The 13,304-nt window shown below is 38.7% G+C and overlaps 1 protein-coding gene across 6 annotated transcripts in view; it reads right to left on the minus strand.

Moving 5' to 3' along the window:
• CSMD3 (CUB and Sushi multiple domains 3) overlaps positions 1-13,304 on the minus strand; it is a 1,263,431-nt gene that overhangs the window by 426,780 nt on the left and 823,347 nt on the right. The window lies entirely within an intron of this gene.

Genomic DNA, 13,304 nt, shown 5'->3' on the forward strand with positions numbered 1-13,304 from the left:
TCCGCCCCGCCCCACCCAAACTCTCATGACACAGGACGAGAAAGGGTTGGCCACTTTCAATGTGTGACTTCCTAGACTGCCTTGCAGGTTATTTCCATTTCAGTTGGCCGGAAAGGAAACAGAGTGTGGAAGAACAGTCTGTGTGTGCTTTTTATGAACCATGGCCTACACGTTATTTATATTAATTCTGCTTACTCACACGGTCATATCTAACTGCAAAGGAAGCTGTGAGAAGTCCTTCAGCTGGGTAACTGTTTCCCCATCTACAATTTTATATAACGAACAGGGTAACACAGCTTAAAGATGAAGAGCTACATATTTCTGCCATACCAACCAAGAGAGACATGTGTTCCAGTTTGGAGTATGTTTTTATATATGTTACTTAATTTGATTCTTTAATAATCTTGTAGCATAAAAATGCTGGTTTCTTTCCTTTGCCAGTTTTGCAGATGAGGAAAAAAGCATGAAACACAACTTCACAAGAAACACAGACTTGGGTAGTGGCAGAGGTGAGATTCGAATTTGCATCTTAAAATTCCAAATAAGGCACTATTTCCAAGATAGATGTATTGGATTCCTTTTTATAAGACACATTTAATTAAACATACCTTATTCTCTTTAAGGTAGATTTGATGAAGACAAAGATGGATGGTTAGGGGGAAAGAATATTCAACCCAAAGATTTTTTTTTTTTTTTACAATATGGTTAAACCACATTTTATTTTTTTTTCAATATATGAAATTTATTGTCAAATTGGTTTCCACACAACACCCAGTGCTCATCCCAAAAGTTGCCCTCCTCAATACCCATCACCCACCCTCCCCTTCCTCCCACCCCCCATCAACCCTCAGTTTGTTCTCAGTTTTTAACAGTCTCTTATGCTTTGGCTCTCTCCCACTCTAACCTCTTTTTTTTTTCTTCCCCTCCCCCATGGGTTTCTGTTACGTTTCTCAGGATCCACATAAGAGTGAAACCATATGGTATCTGTCTTTCTCTATATGGCTTATTTCACTTAGCATCACACTCTCCAGTTCCATCCACGTTGCTACAAAAGGCCATATTTCATTCTTTCTCATTGCCACATAGTATTCCATTGTGTATATAAACCACAATTTCTTTATCCATTCATCAGTTGATGGACATTTAGGCTCTTTCCATAATTTGGTATTGTTGAGAGTGCCGCTATAAACATTGGGGTACAAGTGCCCCTATGCATCAGTACTCCTGTATCCCTTGGGTAAATTCCTAGCAGTGCTATTGCTGGGTCATAGGGTAGGTCTATTTTTAATTTTCTGAGGAACCCAAAGATTTTTTAATACAAATGTGAAATTCTAGCAACACCATTTAAAAAAATGTTTATTTATTTACACTGAGAGAGAAAGAAAGAGGCAGAGAGAGAGGGAGAGAGAGAATCCCAACCAGGCTTTACATTGTCAGCTCAGAGCCTGATTTGTTTAGTTTCTGCTATATATAAGATATTGTGCCAGGTGCTAAAATTAAAAAACATATTCATGTGATATTTCCTCTGCCCTCAAGAGACACACACTCTATAAAGAAAACAGACACAGCTAACATGCAGTACAAGTACATGCTTAAGCTGGGTAGACAGTCTAGCAACACAGACAGGGTCAGATAACATCCTAAGGACATTAAATGGAAAGAGTTCTTAAAGGCTATTTTGTCAGAAGTGAATTTAGATTGAAGGAGAAGGAGAAGGAGAAGGAGAAGGAGAAGGAGAAGGAGAAGGAGGAGGAGGAGGAGGAGGAGGAGGAGGAGGAGGAGGAGGAAGAGGAGAACAAGAAGAACAAGAACAAGAAGAAGAACAAGAATAGAAGATAGGGAGAGTTGGACAGAAAGCAGAGTTAGGAAGTGAGAAATACTAATGTGTATGAGGGAGAGTCCAATAGTTCTGTGTGTCTGAAGCTTACACTTTTTGGAGGAAGAAGGAGAAGACGTCATGGTTTTATGCAGTGGTTACTCCTTTTGAAGCCTTTCCAACATTAGTGGGCACCTCGGGAACTTGTTAAATGCATATTTCCAGAATACACTTCTAGTAATTATAGGGTGGGATCCAGAAAGCTCCATTGTGAACAAGATCCTCCCCCCACCCTGTCTTCACAGGCCATTTTGCTGCTGTTAGCCCATAGACCACTGCCCAAATCTAAGATATGACTGGTCTGTAGCGTCAAGATTCTCCCGGATAATGTCTCAGGTTCCTGAGATAAAGAGGTGTTTTGCATCTGTTAGTGAAATACAGATTGTTGCCTCTAAGCCCCCTTGTCTTTGGCAATAAAAACAGGGCATGCATGACCAATATAAAGTAGGCATAGTTCATTTATCTACTTTTATTTCTCTAAGGTCTGAAGAAAGTCTGTTATAAATAATTTGCGTTGGAGTGCTGACTCATTTCTGTGTTGCTTTAAGTAGAACGGACAAATTCAAAATAGCCAGTATGTTTTAAGACCTGTATGAAAGAGTCAAAAGTGCCTCAGCCTACATTCAGATAAAATTCAGATAATGTTTAGTGTTCCACAGCAGGAGACGCTCTTTCATCTGAGAAGCGGCAGTTAGGTGCTCACAAGGGATTTGTGGATGGGAAGAGATGGCTTTGATCTCAGGGGTTTGGCTATAAGTGAAATTACAAAGTGAGTATTCCAACATTTGGTCTGAGAGATAGCCTTTCTGTGGAGCTGTGCATGATAAAATCTAGATACCACATCCAGGTTATCAAACACTGATGTTTCCATACTTCTCCCCACCCTACCTGGCTTTAGGGATATAGGTATGGGAAGTAATCACTGACTCTCTTCAACCTCAGAGAGGTTGAGTATTGTTTCAAAGAAAATAATGAGAAACATGTTGGGTCTGAATTTAGGATAAAAAGAGAAACCAGAAACACACAAATTAAAGGGCCAGGGTTAAAGAGAAATAGTCACAGCTCTGCACCTTCTTCCATTGCCCCTTTATCCCTTCTCTCAGACTCATCCCCCTCTCCCCCACCCCAACAGTGGGAGCAAAACCTTGCAGATTGTTAGTACTTCCATTTCCCTAGGGTAGCTCTCCAGGAGAATGGAATTTAATACTACATAAACATGTAATTAAAAGTGGGGTTTATTTTTAGATGTACACACATTCTCTCAATGAGAACCACAAATAAATTCTGATCTATGCCTTGGATTGTCACTCTCATTGCTCCCTCAAAAGAAGTCCCTCCAAAGAGAATGCAATATCTGTGAATGAGAAGGGTTTCCTTTCATTTGAAGCTAACTGAGTTCAAGAGAAAAAAACTCTTATACTCAAAAGAAAGTTCATCAGGCATGTGGATTCAGCCTTTTCTCCCAAAAGTTCTTCAAGGACTTCCATCCTATCCTATTCACTGAAAGAATTCTCTCAGATAACCCATTAGAGAGTAAGAATGAGAATAAGCCATAGTGATGCAGAAAGTTCTCCTCTGAGGGCAAGGAAGTTCTTGCTTGAGCAAACATTTTATGGTGCATTCTGAAATTGGTGGAACAAAAACAGAAATGGTCTCTTTCCTTTTTTCCTTTCCTTTCCTTTCTTCTCCTTTCTTCTTCTTCCTTCCTTCCTTCCTTCCTTCCTTCCTTCCTTCCTTCCTTCCTTCCTTCCTTCCTTCTGCTGCTTTCAAGCATGCACTGGCAAATCTCCATCTCCTTAAAAAAATGTTGGGCAGATCCTCTAATATTCTCATCACTTTCAGTATTAAAAAACTTGGTCTAGCCCAATGGGAAATTCTTATCTTATTCTCTCCACCCATCCATCCAAGGTCCATCCTTGAGGAGTGGCCATAGAGGCTTGGAAGATGGGGAGAAGTGTGCTGATGGAGAATCAGAACTTGCTGATTCATTCCTCCATTCACTTCAGCACTTGGAATAGTCTCCCCCCTTGTCTTGACTCCTTCCTCTTCCTTTTAGGTTCTTTTCCTTGTGATGTGTCAGGGCTAGGACAGGACAGATTGTGCTGTCAGTCTTTCCTGGCTATGGCTGTTTTCCTCATTACCCCTGACTGTTTCCTGATGCCTTTATTTGTCAGATATGGAAAATATTTGTTCTCCATGAGAATAAATGAGTCCTTTGGAAAGACCAAGAGTGGGGAAGGTGGCTTCTCACTGTATAACTGCCTGATATAGGAGGAGCTCAACCTTTTCCAGTAACTTCCTTGTTGCTACCCCTGGCAGTATACCCTATGGTTTCAGGCTGTTGAGTTTCCTACAGTTGGTGGCCAAGCTTGGGTACCTTCTTTAGTATTCATTTAATGCATAGGAAATGCATATCACTGACTTGCCAAATTGTTTGAACTAGACAGCTTTCCTCGTCTTCAGTCTGTCAGCTTTCACCAGTTTTCCTCCTCTTGTTCGATCAGCACAGAAGACAGATCAGCAAGTACTACATTGTATAATCAGATATCTACCTGGGGATTCTTGTTTCTCATTCTCCCAGGCAACTCCATTCTCTATGAGGGATTCTTCTAAAGCCCTTCCCTTCAACTTGGATTGAGAAGAAAAAGACTAGCATCCTCCTTCCTATAGGGAGATAAATGAAAAACTGAACTTTTGACTTCAACAGTTTCAGATAGATTGACAGATAGATGGATAGATCTAGATCTTGATCTGCCTTGCTTTCTTTTTGCTGCTTATATAAATTGGGAGTGGGGTGCCTGAAGTTATGATTAAGAGAGATGAGTTAGTTAGAACACACTTAATTAGCCATGAAGGGGGTATCTGGACTTCAATTTATTATTATATTTATGATTTTTTTTATAGAATGGGTATTGAAATTTTTTTCTCCTTGGTTGGGCATCTAGGTGGCCAATTCCAAAGCTATAGAAAAATTTGCTTCTAAACCTTGTTTGCCATACATTTTGCTCCTAATGTTTTTTCTTGTCAGGGAGGCTACAATGGCAATAATATTAAATATTATGAACCTTCACAAGGAAGAGGTGACTTCTCTTTCACTTAGTCTTCACTTGGTGTCTTAATTAAATCAACAGCTTTGAGCCAATAGCAACTCATCTGACTCTTCCAACGTATTTCATTAAATGTAATCCTCTTTATCTATAAAGCAGTCCAATGAATGTATTACATCCTAATTATATTCAAGAACATGACCATGTAATCCAGAAGGCCAATATTCTATTTCCATTTTTGTTGAGGGGATTGCTTTAGATCAAAGAAGCTATTGTTAGCTAGCTACGGCTCAGAGAGCAAGGGAGACACAATCCAGGTAAAAATGAGGAGAAATGCAGATAGTGTGTATGCATCAGAACCCTTCTGAGTCTCAGTGCAGAAATGACTATGAAGAAATTAATCAGTGAGCATAGGTGAATTGGGCAACAAATCATTTCTACAGAACTGAATAGGAACAAGGGAAGAAGCCCAGTTAGGGACTTATTGTAGCAATTTGGGCCAGAGATGATGGTTGCTGGGACCAGGATGTCAGCAGTGGAATAAGTAAGAACTAGATGAGTTTTGAATATATTTCAAAGGTACAGCTAACAGATTTTTCTGATGGATTGCGTATGGCTGTAATAGAAAGAAAGGAGTCAGAAATTACTCCAAGAAGTTTGGCTTAAATTACTGGAAGAATGGAGTGCTATTAATGATGATGGGGAAAGTCTGTGACAGTAGCAGGTTTGGAGTGACAGGGAGAGATCAGATCAGTTTTGGACAGGTTAAGTTTGAGATGCCTATTAAACATCTACGTGGAAATGTTGAGTAGGAAGTTGAATACATGAGTCTGGACTTCAGGGCAAAGAACTAGGCTGGTGATGTAAATTTGAGAGACATCAGCACATAGATATTATTTAAAGTTAGAGACTGGTTGACAGTTACCCATAGAGTGAATGGAAATAGAGAGGGGAAAATATTCAAGACCTAGCTCTGGAAAAAACAGAGATCATCAGGATGAGGAGAAACCAGGAAGAGAGACTAAAAGGAGCCTGAGTAGTATATTTAATAAAATGAAACTCAAAAAGTATATACATTTTAGATTGTCTAACTTATTTTACCATGAACAGTTAAATAATTATAACTTTAAAGTATTAAGAAACATCTGATTTTAAAAAGTAAATGGTTATATACTTCAGATTTTATAACAAAATAATGAATACATTTTAACCCAACTCTCATTTTTGGTCTGTAAATAAATCCTTCTCATCTTTCAGTCTACCTGAGTTGAGTTCAGTAGCTTTAAAAAATGACATTCACCAATGAATAATAAATCCTCATACTCAGGAACAGTTTCCTTCTATGACTGCAACAAAGATAGGAGACTTAATTTATGTCCAACTGTCTTGATTTTTAAAACAGGAAACTCTAGATGACATAGTGTTCACTGCTTGACACCTAGAAAGAGAACTTTCTTGTTTTATTCTGTCTTATGGCCTGGTATCTTTTTCAAGTTCTTTTGGGATTTGTTGGCTGGTTTATTACTGGCAAATACAGAAGCAGGCATTCATAAAGTAGAAATGCGACCCAGAGAATAGCTTGAAAAGATATGCCAAAAACTTGATCGTTCTCCTCTTTTATTTTTTTAAACTCATGCATAATTTCTTATAATGAGATATAATGCATTTACCAACCTTCCAAGGAGATAGAATCTCAACTGAAACTATGAGAACAGGCTGAACTTTCTTGGGGACACAGTAGAGTGGAATGAGTAGATCTCGTGTTAGTCTAAGGGTTGAATGTGGAGGAGAGGGACTAAATACATGGAAGCAAGGGCATGGGGCTGAGACAGGGAAAATAGGAAGGGGGAGACAACAACTTAGTGATGATAGGACTGTATGTAAGCATGCGAGAGAGAGAGATAGGATGATGATGGTGATGATGATTGTGAATTCAATGACAATGATGATTAGGAAGATGATTTTTACATGTAACAGTTACCTTGAATGGGAGGATGGGGGAAGAGACAGCTCAAGAAGGTATTTGGGAAGCTTTCTATTTACTGTACTGCATAAAACTTTCATATCTTAACTCTTAAAGAAAAACAAAGCAAACATGTCTGTTTTTTATTAATGCTTCCTGAATAACTAGGACAGTTCCTGAGTCTCCTTGAATCAAATCATACCACATAATCGAGCCATACCAGCAGCTAAACTATTAGAAAAAAATATATATAGTGCCAAATGATGAAAGATAATCGCGCTGAGCAGAATATCAATGCAAAGTCAGAAGGAGATTATAGAGACTACTCTAGATTGAAATGACAATCCAGGAGAGACTGCTTAGTTCAGAATAGGGTGTTCCAGCCTAGACTCTGGTCGAGGATCACATTTGAGCAGTGTTACACAAATTCACAAAAAGGAGGTACTCAAAAGACTTTTTCATGATATCACTATCTGGAAAATGGTTCTTAGGTAAGTCCAAAGGACACCCAATTTTTTGAGACACCGGAGTGCTTTCTCAAAATGGAGAGGATGGTATATGTCTCCTGACCTGCTCCATTGACCTTGCATACTCCCAAAGGATTGATTGCTACTGCCGGATCTCAAATTAAAGTGACCTTGGTAATCACTAGTTCAAGCCATTTCCCTCTTGGAAAATGCCCTTTTCTAATGTGCATGAAGGAAATGTCAGGACTAATGGGAACACTGTCATCAGTTGTCAATGATATCATTCTTGTATTATTCATTATTGTTATTATTGATGTTAAAAAGAGAAATGCTTATTTGTAACCATGTCTCTATAAAAAGTCAGAAATCACGCCTCCCTCTTAGGAGGGCAGTGTGTTCTATTTAGCCCATCTAATTTGTTTCTGTTATTGCCTTGCTCCTGTAAGCATTTGAGGTTATGACTCCTGATCTATAGCACTGGGTATTAGGTACTATTTGTGAACTCAGATCCATCAAAACCTCCATCTAATGGCAGTCAGCCTCACCACCCTAGAGGACATGAATATCCAAATGAATTTGAGCTGCGTTCAAATGCTGGAACGTCATATGCTGGGTATGTGGTAACCTCATATAAACAGTTAAAAGTAAGACTTCCACTAGGAAATGGTATGAACGGATGGGAGGATCAGAAGCACGTGTAACAAGTTCATGTCAGAGTTGACTTATAGCCAGTTTACCAAGTGAGCATATATTTAAACCCCACTACAAAGAGACTTATGAATCTGGTGAAGCAAATCAAAGCTAAGAAAAAAATAAGTTAATTATGGCTATACTTTAGAAGTATGAACTCAGACTAATAGAGTTTAACCTAAAAATGGTAAAGATAGACAATGAGGAAAGAAGGCCAAATAATGAGCTCAGATCATTTAAGGTATGGAAAATATATGTCTTAGCCTTTTAGAGCTGGCATTTGGACAGGCAGATTATGGTGGTCAGAGACTAGTGAGTTTCCCAAAGCCCAACAAAGGAAACCTCTCTGAGTCAAATATTATACCTTGAATTTTGCCTTCTGTATAGCAGTGTTCATTATAAGGAACATTCCAGAAACTAGTAACGTGATTTTACTGAGAAAAAGACTCTCCTGCTTGGTACTATGAAGGAAATCTAGTTGCATATTATTCCCTTGAGAAAAACAATTAAGTGAAAGCAACATCTTACCCATATTTCAGAAGATACATTCATACGCACAGGTGAAGAGAGAAATAAACCCAAATACAGTAATAGAGTGCTCCTTTCCCCCATTTTCCAAATTTCCAAGCACCTAGGCTTGTAGAAGAGACTTTGAAGTAAATGTGGTGAGTCTCACAATGCCCTCAGAGGCCCCTGAGAAAAATTCTGATCATATTAGGAGAAAGAAAAAGGGTGTGGAAAGAAGAAAACCCAAGGGAAAAATATTCTAAAGAGAAAACTGAACTTCCTGAGGGCTGAATTTTAGTGAGGAGGCTCACAGGTGCCCAACAGGGGTTTGGGCTGTGCAGAAAAAAAATGAATGTGAGGGCAGAGGGGTCTTGAGGGGACCACAGGGCAAAAGAGGGAGGGTGTTTATGTAGCTGCTCTGAGGGGAAACTTTGGTGAAGACAGAAGAGGAAGATTTTTAGGAAGCTTTCATGGCATATCGTGAAAATCCCTATGGCAGCCCGTTAAAGTAGACCTATGATAATCGTCTACACTATTCATGTGCTGTAGGTAAATCTTTGAAGGAGACACCATGCAGAGACTGGCCCTAGATACAGCCAGTTATATTCAGGCTACAGTCTTAACGTATAAGTGAAGAAGTCATTGATCGTCACTAAACTGAGTTAGGCGAACAGTTTGTAGAATTCAAAGTGATTTTGAATCAATGCTGATTACAATAATTAATGTGTTTTGTTTTCCATTAGCAAAACGGAAAGATCATAAAGCTTTAGAATGTCTTTAATCTCTCTTTCTCATGAGGGAATTTCATCAACCCATTCTAGAGAAAAAGGTTCAAATTTTCACAAAGATAGCCTAAATCTATCCTTAGTTAATGCATCAGTGGTGAACTTCGGGTCAGTGAATAAAATGTATAACCCAATTCTGTTCCACAATTGTATTTAAGCTCCCTGAAATGAATCCAAGTTCAGCTGTGGGATCATAGAACTGCAACAAATTATGATCTCATGTCTCTCTTTCCTCTCACTAATCCCTATTCAAGGACTAGGACTGATAAAACATTACCTTTCACTTTTTTCAACAATTTTCCACAGTTTTAGAGTTGAAGACTGGTTGTCATGGATTACTAATTTGCCAAATGCCTAAACTTCTAGATAATTGCAATAGACGGTGTTGGGGGGCGGGGGACGGCGGTGGTAGTGGAGGGAGAGGACAATCTTTAAAGAGGTTGAAACTCTGGGTTTTATTATCAAAACATTTTATACTGACTTCCTTTGCTCTATAAATTCTGATTGAAACAAGAAACTTCCTACTTCCTAATTTTAACACATAGCAATCCAAACATTTTAAGCAACTTTCAACAATGCATTTAATTTTGGAATGTTCTGAGAGAATAAAATGTAAAGAATTATTTGCATTTATCAAAACATACACAAGTATGTATTTCACCTATATAAAATATTTAATATGATGACAAAAAAGTTTCAGCTAAAATAGCAAGCATATATTGAAGGCTGTGATCATGCCCCAAAAGATAAATTGCAATAAATAATAAGCAAAACTTCTCTGTCAAAATACAGGTCTAAAGGACAAAGAAGTTGGGCAGAGAGGGCTCCCAGACATAGTTTTTTGCATCAGTGGGAGCGGCTGAGTGGTAGAACCACCACCACGATGAAAACACATTAGGAGAGAAAAAGAATGAGCTTTCCTCGGCTAGTCTCAGGCTTTGGTTGTTCACAGCTAAGTGGAATTGAGGCAAAACTAAAACTAAAGGAAATCTTTACAAACCTCAGAGTCTCAGAAATTACACCCACCAGAGTTAGTTATACAGGAGTTGACAGCAGTCTGCTTTATTGGGTGGAAACTCCCTCACAACATGGCCTGGGATATGGCAGGTAACCTGGCCCAGTGCCACGGTAAGATCGCTTTCAGCCCACTCTGACTCTACCTTCCCTGTCTCCAACTTGATTGTTAGTCATGTTCCCACTGTGGGATAAAATCCAGAAACTGGCAAAGTGAGCCAAGTGTCTGTAATTTCACTCATACACACAGAAAAAAATACTCTCCTTCGGGAATTCCACAAAGCTCTTTTTAGGATGTCACAAGGGCCTCCTGGCCTGTGCCAAATTAGAGTTCAGAATATTTGTTTCACTCATGTTTAAAGGTTAAATACCATTCATTTTTCACAGTGAAAAATCTCGCTAAAATTGTTCTCTCAAATGAAACAGTGATTCATAAAAAGATTTGTTGGTGTCAAGCTCATTATTTTTACTCCCTGTTCAGCTAGGAAACAAGTAGCTTCTCAACCAACACCCAAGTGAGGCAGATGAGGCTCTAAGCAGACTCAACAGTTACCCAGAGGTGGTCTCTGTTTCTGTCCACTGGCCTGTATACAACTCCTAGGGCAGAGAAGGGAGAGGCTCTGATCATATCACTTCTGAGCTGAAGTGGCTTCCCTCTGGCCACAGGATAATTTTAATCCATCCAGGATTGTTTGCAAAGCCTGGCATGCTTGGCACCCCTCTTATTATCATCAAACCCTGAGCCTCTATCCTCCAGTCCAGTACATTGAATCAGTGGCATTCCTTCGGCCTGAACCCGTTTTTTTCTTCCATCTCCTACTTTTCCTTCAAATACTAGTGTAGGCTTTTCTGACTGATTCCTCAAGTTTGGATCAGCAACTGTTCAGGAATGAATGTGCTCAAGGGCAAAGTATAATGGGAAAAAATGAACATTACTTTCTGTTTTTCGTTTTTTATTTCAGCCTTTTATTGGGCAATCCTGTCATGTTGTTTGAAAACACAATAGCACAATCATAACCATCGCGAAGGTAGACCCGACTAAACTCATAACCTTTGAGGTTTGGAAAAGAACCGTGAAGTCATCTAGTTCAGTCCCTAATATTACAAATGAGAAAGTGATTAGAAGAGGAAGGCGGTGCTAAGTGAAGGGGCTAATAGGAAAGCATAATTGCGTGGTCTGGAGTAGCTTATCACAAGACATTATGAAAATGTTCAACTTTATGAATGGCAGCATTTGTAGGTAGTGGCTGTATTAGTCAATGAAGTCTGCTATACTTCTGAAAATTATACATTAAATATTCTCAATTTAACAGCCAGAAATTGAAAAAGAAAAAAATAAAGGTTTCATTGTCAGTTTGGATACACGTAAGAAGAAAAATTGGGAGAGCAAGAAAAAGAAGTAATTATTTAAAAATTATCACCTAATCATTACATGGTGATCTGCAAAAAAGTGTTTCCTGGCTCTAGTTTATCTGTTCCTTAGTAAAAGTTCTTCTATATCATTTTTTAAAAATATTTATTTATTTATATATGAGAGTGTGAGCGGGGGAGGGGGGGGAGAGAGAGAGAGAGAGAGAGCGAGAGCGAGAGAGAGAGAGAGAGAGAGAGAGAATTCCAAGCAGACTGCACTCTCAGCACAGAACTGGACATGGGGCTTGATCTCACAACTGTGAGATCATGATCTGAGCTGACATCAAGAGTCGGACACTCAATGGACTGAGCCACCCAGGTGTCTCCTTCTACATCTTTTTAAATAAAACAGATATGTAACCTTTGGTACTAGAGTGGAAGGAGAAAAGAAGAATGTTAATCCCAATGTGACAATTCTAAATGAAGCTCCACACCTCATATACACAACCTATAGATTCTAAATCGACACACTATAGGGGTGCCTAGATGGCTCAGTCAGTTAAGCATCCGACTTTGACCTAGGTCATGATCTTGTGGTTTGTGAGTTCCAGCCCCATGACGGGCTCTGTGCTGACAGCTCGGAGCCTGGAGCCTGCCTCAGATTCTGTGTCTTCTCTCTCTGCTCCTCCCCTGTTCATGTTCTGTCTCTCTGTCTCTCAAAAATATATAAATGTAAAAAAAAATTTTTTTAATAAATAATTTGACACACTATGCTGGGTATATTTTATTTTTAAGTAGGATCATCTTTCCTTCTTGTCAATATAATTAGTGACTTTAGATAAGTGTATATATTCAAAGATGTAAACTTTCAAACTTTGCATACACACACGCATACATTACGCACATACATTCCTCTGCATTTTCTTGACTATATCTTATTGAGTAAATCAAAATTGAAAAAACATGTTTAGTGAACTATGCTGACAAAAAGTACACATTTTAAATAATGGCTGCTTTAGCATAAATTTATTTATTGCAAATAATAGTTAACACATTTTTGAAGATCCAATATCGATACCATAAATAGTTAAAATACCAAGAAAAAAGATGACTAGAAAGTGTACTAAACTGTAACTCTGAAGTACCCTAAAGAGAATTTGCACATGCAACCAATATTTACCATTTATTAATGTATACCTTTTATTAAGAGTTTTTTTTAAAGGGGACTTTTTAAAAGGTTTCTAAGCAATTATTTTAACAAAAACTAAAAGTGTAATTTGTTTAACACATATACCTAATTTATATATGCATATATGGTTAAATACAGTTTCCAGTGCACAATGATGATGGTATAATAGAAGAAGATAGGATTCAGTAGGAAGAGAGGGAAAGATTAGGGCCTGAGGTCCCTGGTTGGGGAAAAACACCTATTTTGCAACAATGTTGGGAGTATCTGATCACAGCAAACCCCCCCAGGCCTAAGGTTCTTCTTAAGAACATAAGAGACCCCACCTACTTCCTCTCCGGTTTCTCTCAGGAATTTGACAAAAGACCGAAGTATGGCCATAGACCACCCCTCATACAATGGAAACGAGCCAGTCAGGA

The sequence above is a fragment of the Neofelis nebulosa genome, chromosome 14 (genome assembly GCF_028018385.1).
Source record: "Neofelis nebulosa isolate mNeoNeb1 chromosome 14, mNeoNeb1.pri, whole genome shotgun sequence".
Lineage (NCBI taxonomy): Eukaryota > Metazoa > Chordata > Mammalia > Carnivora > Felidae > Neofelis > Neofelis nebulosa.